The 12,112-nt window shown below is 40.0% G+C and overlaps 1 pseudogene; it reads right to left on the bottom strand.

Moving 5' to 3' along the window:
• Positions 1–2,192: 2,192 nt before the first annotated feature.
• Positions 2,193–3,070, bottom strand: LOC102865496 (annotated as a pseudogene).
• Between the last annotated feature and the right edge of the window lie 9,042 nt (positions 3,071–12,112).

Genomic DNA, 12,112 nt, shown 5'->3' on the forward strand with positions numbered 1-12,112 from the left:
TTTTTTTTATTTTATTTCATTATTTTTTGTGTGTACCGTCAAATCAGATCTGACTGATACAGGAGGAGATTGTTCCTCCTTCTCCAGCAGAGCATCTGGTGGATTTGAACCGTGTACCTCTGAGATTGCAGTGCAGCTTCTTGCCACTGAAAAAGCTAAATTTTTAAGTGAAAGCTAATTAATTAATTCCAGGTTAAAAATGTTTCATAAAATATATCCAATAAATATAAAATAATTTATGATTTGCACAATGTATTTATTTTAAAAAGCAAAAATTTTCCAAGACCCATAGAAACTTAGAAAATTTGCTTCCTATATTACACTGTTCTTGTTGTTGTGTACCATAGAGTCAGAACTGAAACATTGCTGACCCTTTGGCAGGTTTTTGGAGGCAGTTAATCACACAAGAGGAGATTGCCTCGCCTCCTGTGGAGCAGCTGGTGGCCTTGAACCTTATGCCTTTGGGGATTGCAGTGTGACTTCTTTAAAAAAAATTACTATTATTTTTTTACTGTTTGTGTGTGTGTGTGTGTGTGTGTGTGTGTGTGTGTGTGTGTACACACCACCAAATCGAACAGGTTCTGCCTAATGAGAGTTAAACCAGGCTGCTCCTTAGAGGCAAGGATTCTGAAGCTTTGTTTGACATACTTTGGACTTGTTGCAAGAAGGGACCAGTCCTTGGAGAAGGATGTTATGCTTAGGAGGTTGAGGAAGACCCTCTATGAGGTGGATTGATTCAATGACTGGGGTCATGGAGGTAGGTGTGTTGCAGACAGTGAGATTGGCACAGGACAGAGCAGGGCTTAGGTATGTTGTACATAGGGTCGCTATGAGTCGCAAGAGATTCTATGGCACATAACAACACAACAACAATTGCCAAATCAGATCTGACAGGTATAGGAGGAGATTGAGTCTCCTTCTCCAGGAGAGCATCTGATGCATTTGAACTGCTCGCCTCTGGGATTGCAGTGCAGCTTTTTGCCACTATGCCACCTGACTTCCATATATTACACTTATATAATCAAATATGTTTAAAATGAAAAATTTTACCTGTTTCTTTATGCTGAGATTAAAATCTAAGGCTTGCTGTTTTGTTTGGATACAGAAGTTGATATTTTCAGTAGTTGGAAAACCAAACCCAACCCATATAGAAACAGTACTGGGACAGATAACACAGCAAAAGAGACAACAATATCTAGTGAGGACAAGAAAATTAGCTAAGAGTAAGATAGTATAACTGAGATAGACACTTAGAAACAACATTCCCAAACAATTAAAATCAGAAAAGTGTTCTGCAGAACAAATATGAGCCAATGGTGACAGAGTTAGGAGATTCACAAACTTCTGAGCTAAAAGGATCTTTGGGCCATGTTTTCTATGAATGTGGACATACTGTTAGGTCGCAGACTCAAGAGAGGAACCAGAGAGAAAGAAAGAAAACATAAAGGTAGCTTTATTAAGGGGGCTCCTGAGCAAGATTCCTTCGTCTAGAGAGAGACTAGGGAATCTGCACCCTAAGGTGAATTGAGGCAATTTTTTTATAACAGGGTCTTAGGGAAGGGGGAAGAGTAAAGACATTTCTACTGTAGTTAGTTGTTGGTCACTTCAGGTGGGAGAGTTTATTCATTCTTTTTGTTGATGTGCTGCAATTCCCAGTTTCCCATGCTGATGGACCGCATTCTTCAGTTGACCTTTTACAGGACTTTAGAATACAACAGATCACCAGAAGGCACCAAAAGATGAGAAAAAGTCACCATTCCCCCATCCCCCACCCCCGCCTCAATTTCCGTGGGACACATACGTTCAGCATTCACCCATGCTACCCTACTCCTGAGTGGTTTACCATGCACCTAAAACCAAGAACCTTTTTTTTTTCTTATTAGTTTATTTTCTCAGACTCAGAAGCAAAATGTCCCCCAAATTCAGACATCAACTTAGGGGTGAATTTAAATTATATCTGATATTTTATCTTCGTTTAAACCCTTTATCTGAATTTTTAGTTGGCCTCTAACCTTTCAGATTGTAACTAAATAATCATATGTCTGTGTCTAATTTTTTAAATATTTTTTATTTTTAATTGTGATTTTTTTTTTTTTTTTACAGAACTCGCAGGGTCTATTTATTAGGAAAGGGATGTCAGTGCTTTTATCAAAGATGAAAAGGTAAATAAGAGATGGTGTGATAATGGTCCCTCAGCTGGGACATTTCTTGGCCACGATGAGGACAGCAGAAGGCACAAGTCCCAGTTCCTGCAGAGGCCGCTCCATGTCAGCCTCTGAGAAGGCCCGTCGGGGTAAGCCACTGAGCAACTGCACAGGGACCTGGTCCCCTCCAGGTTCCTCCCACGGTGGAGCTCCACATAAAGTCTCACGGCAGCCAGCTGTTCCCTGGCTCGGAAAGTCTGTGTCAGTGAGGTTCCATCTGGCAGCCTGACCTGTATGCGACACTGGTCATACTCCCGCTTGATGGTAGGCTCCCGGCTGGGAGAGGAGGGAACAGGACCCGGTTCTGTGGCTGATGGAGATGGCTGCGTACCCACAGTGCCACCATACTTCTTGGCTCTTTCAGCTTTATCCCTCTCAATCTTTTCTCGAACTCTTTGTCTGGCTGCTAACTCCTCTGCTTTTTCCCTCCTCCGCTCCTCAGCAGCCCTCCGCATCTCGTCTTCCTGGAGGCGCTGTCGCGCAGCGGACAACTCCTGCCCTTGTCTCCTGCGCTGCCGCTCCTGTTCCAGCGCCTCTCGCTCCTCTCTCTCTTCACGCTCCCGTTGCTTCTGGGCCACCAGCTCCATCATCCTCTTGGTCTGCTCTTGTCTTTCCTCTTCACTTAAGGCGGGTTTTTCTCCTGGAGAGGATGGCGGTCCTTGCTCCGACGGCGTGGGTTCTCGTCCCGGGACGTGTCCGAGAGGGCTGGCCAGAGGCTCGTCCACGTCGGGGTCGTCTTCATGCTCCATCAGCCAGTCCATCGCAGTCTCGATGCCCTGATTCCCCGTGAGGGCCAGCGCCTTCTCCGCGAGTCCCTTGGGGAAGCCCATCTCGATGAGACTCTCGAGAGCCCTCAGCTCCGCCATGGCGCTGGCCCCGCCGCCTCTACAGGGACCTGAAGGGGGACGAGGAGTAAAGCAGAGGCAGGTCAGTGAGGGGTGGACCCCAGCCTGCACGCAATGCCGCCCCGGACGTCGCGAGGCCCGGCGCGTGTCCTCCCTCCGGCCTCCTAATTGTGATTTTAATGAAAGTTTACAGAAGTTAGATTTTCATTCATTCATTGTTACACATTTTACCCCTTCCGCCTCCTTTCCCTCTCCTCCAGTTCACTTAAAAAAAAATTTATTCATAGTTGCACAATTACCTCCCTCCCTTCCCACCTCCCTTTGCCACACCCTCCTCACGTTGTCCCTTCCCATCCCCCAGTCCGCTTTGAAATGCTCTATCCCTGAGGGAAAGAGTGCAGACCTCTACCTTTATGGAGGAACACTGCTGCCACCTAATGTTAAAAAGCAGTAATACGCCCACTGTTGGGCTACTTACATGATAAAAACAGATGTTAGCTGAAAATCTAGGGAACTCTGGTGGCTTTGTCTATAGCGAACTGCACTGTTAACCAAAAGGTTATTTCTCTAAGGTGGTTTCAATAAATCAGCACTTCTGAAGGAAAAGGCATGGCAATTTCCTGTGTGATTTATACCCTCCTGAAAGCTTGCTAAAATAGTTGAGTTTATACTGGTTTCAAACGTTGTTTAATCAAGTTACCTGACTGGTATGTGACCTTAACACTTGTTTCTCTTTGAAGATTCCTCTATGGAAAGAATAATGTGAAGACCTAAGACTTATCTGTGATGATATGGCCTACACTAAACTCTGACTGGAAAAATCTTCTAATCCCTGGGGCATTTTAAGGCCGCAAGTCTCTTGCAAGACTCTACAAACATATATAACAAGAGGGGATAATTTTGTATGTAAGACCATTTGACTGTAGCGTTCCCTTTCTTGGACACTTAGAAAGTGTCCCAAAGCAAGTGAGTATGAATTCAACTTGAGGAATTTGAGACTGAGTGACATTGCTTAGCCACTACGCCTTGTTGTGTCACCCCCATTCCACTGTAAGACTTTAATAAACCCCAAAATTTCACCAACTTTTGATTGAAAGACAACTGCTTTCTGTATGTAAGGATGTCATACATTTCAGGTAATGTAAAATCTGTCAATTACATTTTATTGTTTTATACGTGCCACCGAGATCACTATGATTTACAGCAGAGAATGAAATCTTGCCCTATCTCACTCCATCTTCATAGTATCCAAGGACAAAACATTGGTAAAAGTTGGGTTCATAGTTACTGTTACTATGGTAAGCCACCTCATTGAATGTCTTTCCTCTTTCTCTCTTACCTTCTACCTTTCCAAGCATAATGTCTTTTTTGGACTGTCCCCTTTTTATAGGTCCAAAAAATGAGTAACAATGTTTCACCATCTATGCCTCTAAGGAGGCCCTGGTTGCACTTATTTCAAGACATATTTATGTGTTCTTTTGACAATTGACAGACCATTCAGCACTCCTCTCAAACACAACATTTAAAGTCATGAATTCTTCAACAATTTTTCTTTGTTCAACTCCTATATGCATATGAGACAAATGAAAATACCATGATTTGGATTAAGTACACATCATCTTTAAAACTGACACCCTCGCTTTTTAACACTTTAGAGGGATTTTTGACAGCAGATTTCCCTTAGGCAGCACTGTTCGGTTGGTTGGTTGTTTTTTAATACTTGGCAAACTGCAATCCTGGCTATTGAATGTGGATGTTGTTCTTGTTGTTGTTATGTCGTCGAGTTGCTTTCTACTCATAGCAACCCTATGTACAACAACCCTAAACCTTGCTCTATCCTGTGCCATCCTCACTGTCTCCAACACACCTACTCCCACTACCCTAATCATTGAGTAGATCCATCTCATTGAGGGTCTTCCTCTCCTGTGCTGTACCTCCATTCTCCCAAACATTATGTCCCTCTCCAAGGACATGCCCAAAGTATGTCAGATGAAGTTTCATAATTCTTGACTCCAAGGAGCAGGCTGACTTCACCCTCTCAGGACAAATCTGTTTGTTCTAGCAGTCCAGGGTATATTCTACACTCTTCTCCAGCACCACAGCTCAAAGGCATCAATTCTCCTCTATCATCCCTAATCGTTGTCTAACTTTCTGATACATAACAAGTGATTGTAAAGACTATGGCTTGGATCAGGTGCACCATAGTCTCCAGACTGTCATTGTTATTCTGCAGTACTTTGCATGCATACAGGGACTAAATGTTTAGAAGGTCCCAATCATCAATATTATCCTTTCCTGATTGTATATTTCTGGCTTTGTCAGTCTCTTTATATGATAAGGTAGACCTTTTAAGTTTTTACACTTTGTCTCTTGTGGTTTTTATGGTTTTACTTCCAGATGTCTGGTTCACATTTAGTTTATTTTGTGTATGATGTGAGATTTGGGTTCTGCTTCAGCTTTTTGCAGGTAGCAGTCCAGTTTCACCAGCACCATTATTAGAAGAAGTTGTTGTTTCCCCATTTGATAGGTTTACTTCCTTGTTGCCGACCAGTTGACCATAACTAGATGGATTAATTTTTGGATTCTTAGTTCTGTTTCATTGGTCTGTGTGTCAAGCATTGTACCAGTACCATGCTGTTTTGCATATTATGGCTGTGTAGTAGGTTTTGAGATTGGAGAGTGCTTTGTGTGCCTCTTTATTTTTGCTTTTCCTTAGTGCTTTGCTCATTTGGAAGCTCTATGGCAGCATCAGGATGGATGGTGAAGAGATTGAGATTGTTCACAGCTTTAGTTTGATTGGCTCCACAGTCAACACTCTTGGCACCAGTAGTCAGGAAATTAAAAGACATATTGTCATAGGAAAGTCTGCTGTTAGGGACCTCTCCAAAGTACTGAAGAGCAGTGGTATCTCTCTGGAGACTAAGGTACATCTGATAACAGACCATGGTCTTTGCTATCACTTGTTATGCATCAGAGAGTTGTGCAATGACTAAAGAGAAGGAGAACTGATGCCTTTGAGCTGTGGTGCTGGAGAAGAGTATTGAGGGTACCATGGACTGCTAAAAAACAAACAGATTCATCCTGGAGAGGGTTAAACAGGGTGGCTCCTTGGAGGCAAGGATTCTGAGGCTCTGTCTAACATACTTTGGACATGCTGTAAAGAAGGACCGGTCCTTAGAGAGGGACATCATGCTTGGCAGGGTGGAGGGTTAGTGTAGGAGGGGAAGGCCCTCTATGAGATGGATTGACTCAGTGACTGGGGTAATTGGGATCGGAGAGTCAGAGACAGTGCGATTGGCACAGGACAGAGCAGATTTTAGGGTTGTTGTACATAGGGTCTCTACGTGTCACAAGTGACTAGATGGCACATAACAACACAACAACACACTTTTAAAATAAACACATTTCAAATGAATTAACTAATTGTCTTTCCTATCAGTAAAAAAAGGAAGAAGAGTTTAGTATTTGTATTGGGATTGCTTTAAACATGTAGATTATTTTTGGTAGGATTGTCATTTTTTTTTAAATTGAGATTTTATTTTAAGTTTATAAAGAATTTGGATTTCCATTCATTCATTTTGCACATTTTCCTCTCTGTCCCCCTCCTCTGGAATTTGCTTTTCTCTTTGGGAAAAAAAGTTCTTTCCTTGTTATACAATGCCCTCCCCTCAGACCACTTTACTATGCAGCTTTTATTCTGGACTCTTGTCATACCTATAATACCTAATCATATATTTCTTTTATACATTGATATCCCCTCTCTGTTTCAATGCTGTGTTCACTATTTATCCCCTCTTTTTTAGTATCTTCCCAACCCCGACGTCAGTCCTGTTTTATAACAGTGGCATTATAAAGTATTTGTATTTTTGTAACTGAGCTATTTCAATCATATAATGCCCTCCATGGTCGCCCATTTTGTGTAATATTTCATGAGTTATTTGTTTCTCAGTGCTGTGTAATATTCAATTGTGTGAATATGCCACACCTTATCTATCCATTCGTTTGTTGGCAGGCACTTGGGCTGTTTCCAACTCTCTGCTATTTTGAACGAAACATCAATAAATATGGGTGTGCATATATCTGCTTGGGTGTCAGTTCTGGTCTCTTTAGGGATATTCCCATTAGTGGAATTGCTGGGGTCATATTCTATTTTTATTTCTAACTTTTTGAGAAAATGCTATAAAGCCTTCCATAGTGGCTGCACCATTTTGCATTCCCACCAACAGTGAATAAGGGTGGTTACAGTTTCTCTACAACCTTGCCAGTATTTATTGTTTGCTGCTCTGTTGAATTTTGCTATTCTTACTGGGATGAAATGATATAATATCATATCTCATAGTTGCTTTGATTTGCATCTCTCTTAGAGTGGGGGATTTTGCATTTTCTTCATGTGTTTGTTTGCCACCTGAATATCTTCTTTGGTGAAGTGTCTGTTCTTATCCTGTGCCCATTTTGCAATTAGGTTGTTTACCTTTATCTTGTTGTATTGTTGGAGTATTCTATAAATTCTAGATATAAGTACCTTATCAGACATATCATTAACAAGTATTATTTCCCAGTCTGTGGCTTCTCTTGTATGCCATTGAAGAAGTTTTTGGATATACATAGGGATGTGATTCTTAGAAGGTCCCATCCTCTCCTGGTTGTAGGTTTTTCAGTATGTCTGGAAGACAGTCCATGTTATAGATTAATAATTCTAGGGTTCTTCCAAACTTCTCTCTAATGAAGGTAATAGTCCTTGGTTAGGTCTTTGGTCCTTTATCCACTTTGAGTTGGTTTTTGTGTATGGTGTGAGGTGTGTGTATTGTTTGAGTTTTCTGCAGATGGTTTAACAATTTTGCCAACACCATTTGTTAAAAAAGGCTGTCGTTTTTTCACTTAACTGATTTCATCTTGTCAAAAATCAGTTGACCATAGGTAGATGGTCTGATTTCTGGATTCTTAATTTTACTCCATTGATCAATGTGTCTGTCATTGTGCCATACCAGGCTGTCTTGACTACCACGGCAGTGTAGCAGAATTTGAAATCAGGGAGATGCCTCTTACCTTGTTTCCTTTTTTAAGGAGTGCTTTGCTTATTCTGAGCCTCTTTCCATTCCAAATGAAATTGGAGATTGTCTTTTCCATGTAGTTGAAGAATAGTATTGCTATTTGTATTGAGATTGCATTAAACATATAGATTGCCTTTGATAAGCTTGCCATTTTCACAATATTGAGCTTTCCTATTTGTGAACAAGGTATATCCTTGCATTTCTTCAGGTCTCTTTTTGTTTCTTGCAGTAATGTTTTGTAATTATCTTTGAATAGATCCTTTGTGTTTCTAGTTAGATATACTCTCTAGTATTTAATCTTGTGGTTAGCAATTGTGATAGATATTATTTTTCTCAGCTCCAGTTCTTTATTCTCTTTGACACTAGAGAAATCCAATTGACTTTTTTATATGTTTATCTTATATCCTGCAACTTTGCTGAATTGGTCGACTATGTCCAGTAGTTTTCTTGCTGAGTCTTTAGGATTTTCTATGTATACTATCATCACATCATCTGCCTAGAGAGATAATTTTGCCTCCTCTTTACCAATTTAGATACCTAATATTTCATTCTCTTATCTTATTGATATCGCTAATACAACCAATACAATATTGAATAGGAGAGGTGATAGTGGGCATACTTGCCTAGTTCCTGTTCTCAAAGGGAATGCCTTTAACCTCTCTCCATTGAGAATAATGTTGGCTCTTAGGTTGATGTATATACTTTTTATTATGTTTAGGAAATTTCCTTCTATTCCTATTTTGTTGAATGTTTTAATCCAGAAAGGGTGTTGGATTTTGTCAAAGGCCTCTTCTGCATCAATTGATAGGATCTTGTGGTTCTTGTTCTTTGCTTTGTTAATGGGATGAATTACATTGACTATTTTTCTTATGTTGAATCATCCTTGTATACCTGTTATGAATCCCACTTATTTAATTTCTTTTTCTGTATCTTTGGATTCTATTGGCCAGGATTTTAATCAGGATATTTTCATCTTTGTTCATGAGAGATATTGGCCTATAGTTTTCTATTTTGATGGTGTCTTTCTCTGGTTTTTGTATCAAGGATATGTTTGCTCCATAGAATGAGTCTGGAAGAATTCCATCTTCTTCTATTTTCTGAAACAGTTTCTGTAGAATTGGTAGCAGTTCTTCTCTGAATGTTGATGAAATTCACTTGTGAAACCATTTGTTTCAGGGCTTTTTTTTTGAGGGAAGTTGTTTTATTACCTTTTCAATTTCTTCTTTTGGAATGAGTCTGTTCAGGTGTCCAATTTTGGTTTATGTCAGTTTAGGTAGGTTGTGATTTTCTGAGTATTTGGTCCATTTCCTCTATGTTTTCATATTTGTTTGAGTATAGTTTTTCACAATATTCCATTATGAACCTTTTTTTTCTGTTCCATTGTGACATTGCTCATTTCATCTCTTCTTCAGATTATTTTTGTCTTTTCCTTCTTTTCTTTTGTTAGTTTTGCTAATGGTTTGTTGATTTTATCGACCTTTTCGAAGAACCAACTCCTGGTTTTGTTGAGTACTTCAATTATTTTTCTGTTTTCTATTTCATTTATTTCTGCACAGATTTTTATAATTTCAGGATTTTTGGAGAATGTCGGGTTTTTTTTTTTTTTCAATTTGTTGGAGATTCTGGGTTAGAGAGTCAATGGTTCTGTCTTTTAAAGTGTTTGCTTATTGCTAGAAACTGACCTCTGATTACTGCTTTGGCTGTTTCCCTGAGGTTTTAGTAATTTGTGTTTTCATTTCTCTCAAGAAATTTTTAATTTCATTTTTTATTTCTTCTAGTATTCACTCATGTTCAAGCAAGGTGTTGTTCAGCCTCCAAATATATGGGTTTTTTTCCCTCTTTATCCTCTTGTTGGGACTAGTGTCTTTGAAGTTTAGTGGTAATGTTTCCAGAGAGAAGGCTATGTGTCCTGTAGAACTGGTATGTAGATAGGTTTTTCTTGGGCCTGAATGAATTCTGCGCTGTTTTGGTGTCTTCAATGATACCTGGGAAATGGGCGGGGACATTTATGGACCCTTTAGCTGCCCAACTCCTCCTCCAGTCAAGGCCCTTTATGCCCCCTCTATGTGGCCTGAGGAATGAATCCCACACGGTTTTAGGGTCTTTAATGTTACCTGGGAAATGGGCGGGGAGTTGGTCCAAACATAAGAAACTACCAGCAACTGACGTGTTTGGAATCACAGAAGCCAAGGAAGCTTCATATACAAGCTATTAGATCAAGGGTTGATCAATGGGAGATAGATGTGAAGGGAGTGGGTAGAAGTGGATGTGTATCCTAGTGGATGGTGGAGCAGGGAAATAAGTGGTAAAGACATGTGTGCCAAAGGCAGGGACCACACTGATACTAATGGCTAACTGCACAATAGGGATATACCTTTCACTTTTTCTATAAAATGCTAGTCTGTCTGATACTTCTCTAAATCTGAACATTCAGATTAAGACAGACTAGGAAGAAGGATTCGCCATCCACTTCTGAAATAGCAGGCCTCTGAAAACCCTATGTACAAGAAAACACATGTAGATAACAGAAAGGGCAACTGAGGTAGAGCTTTCAAGTATGGAAATACAAAGGAAGAGGAACAGTTATAAACAGACACTAGTGACTGGGACATGGAATGTGAGAACCGTGAATGTAGGAAAATTAGATATTGTTAAGGAAGAAATGGAAGGCATAAATATTGACATACTAGGCATTGGTGAGATGAGATGGACTGGCATGGGGCATTTTGAGTTAGATGACCATATGATATGTTTCTATGGAGATGCAAAGGTGAGAAAATGGAGTTGCTTTCATAGTTTAAAAAGTCATTGCTAGATCCATCTTGAAGTACAATACTGTGAGTGACAGGATAATATCCATACACATACAAGGAAGTCCAATGAATACCACTATCATTCAGATATATGCACCAACAATGAGAGCCAAGGTAGAGGATATAGAATATTTTTACCAACTTCTACAATCAGAGATAGATCGAAGATGCAATCAAGATGCATTGATAATAATGGGTGACTGGAATGCAAAGGTTGGAAACAGAGAAGAAGACTCAGAAGTTGGAAAACATGGACTCGGTGACAGAAATGGAGCTGGAGAGAGAATGATTGAATTTTGCACAATGACTTATTCATAGCAAATAACTTTTTTAAGAGGCATAAACGCAGGTTATATACTTGGATTTCACCTGATAGTATGCATAGGAATCAGATTGATTAGATCTGCGCAAAGAACCGCTGGAGCAGTATCAGCTGTGAAAACTAGGCAAGGACACGATTGTGAAACAGACCACCACCTACTCATATGCAAGTTCAAGCTGAAGCTGAGGAAAATTAAACCAAATCCAAGGCAACCAAATATGAATTTGAGTCTATCGCCCCTGAATTTCAGAACCATCTCAGGAACAGGTTTGAGGCCTTGAACACAAATGAGCGAAGACCAGATGAGTTGTGGGAGGATGTTAAATGTATCATCCAGAAAGAGTGCAGATGGTCATTACAAAGACAGAAGAGGAAGAAAAGACCAAAATGGATGTCAGAAGAGACTCTGAAAATTGCACTGGAGCGCAGAGAAGCCAAAGCATAAGGAAGAATTCAAGATACCAAAGAGTTGAATGGAAGATTTCAAAAGGCAGCGCAGCATGACAAAATAAAATATTACAATAAAATGTGCAAGGAGTTGGAGTCAGAAGATCGAAAGGGCCAAACTCGCTCAGATTTCTTAAGCTCAAGGAACTGAAGAACAAATTCAAACCTCGAGTTGCTATAATCAAGGATGCTTTAGGAAGAATATGAAATGATCCAGAAAGTATTAAAAGAAGATGGAAAGAATATACTGAGTCACTGTATTGAAAGGAATTTGCAGACACAGAAGAATAGAATTCCATGAAACAACATATGAGCAAGAACCTATGATGATGAAGGAAGAAGTTCAAGTTGTTTTGAAGGAAATAGCAAAAAATAAGGCCCCAGGTATAGACGGTACACCAATTGACATATTTCAGCTAACAGATGCTGC

This window comes from Elephantulus edwardii, unplaced genomic scaffold (assembly GCF_000299155.1).
Source record: "Elephantulus edwardii isolate Elephantulus edwardi_28Jun2011 unplaced genomic scaffold, EleEdw1.0 scaffold00290, whole genome shotgun sequence".
In the NCBI taxonomy this organism is placed as follows: Eukaryota; Metazoa; Chordata; class Mammalia; order Macroscelidea; family Macroscelididae; genus Elephantulus; species Elephantulus edwardii.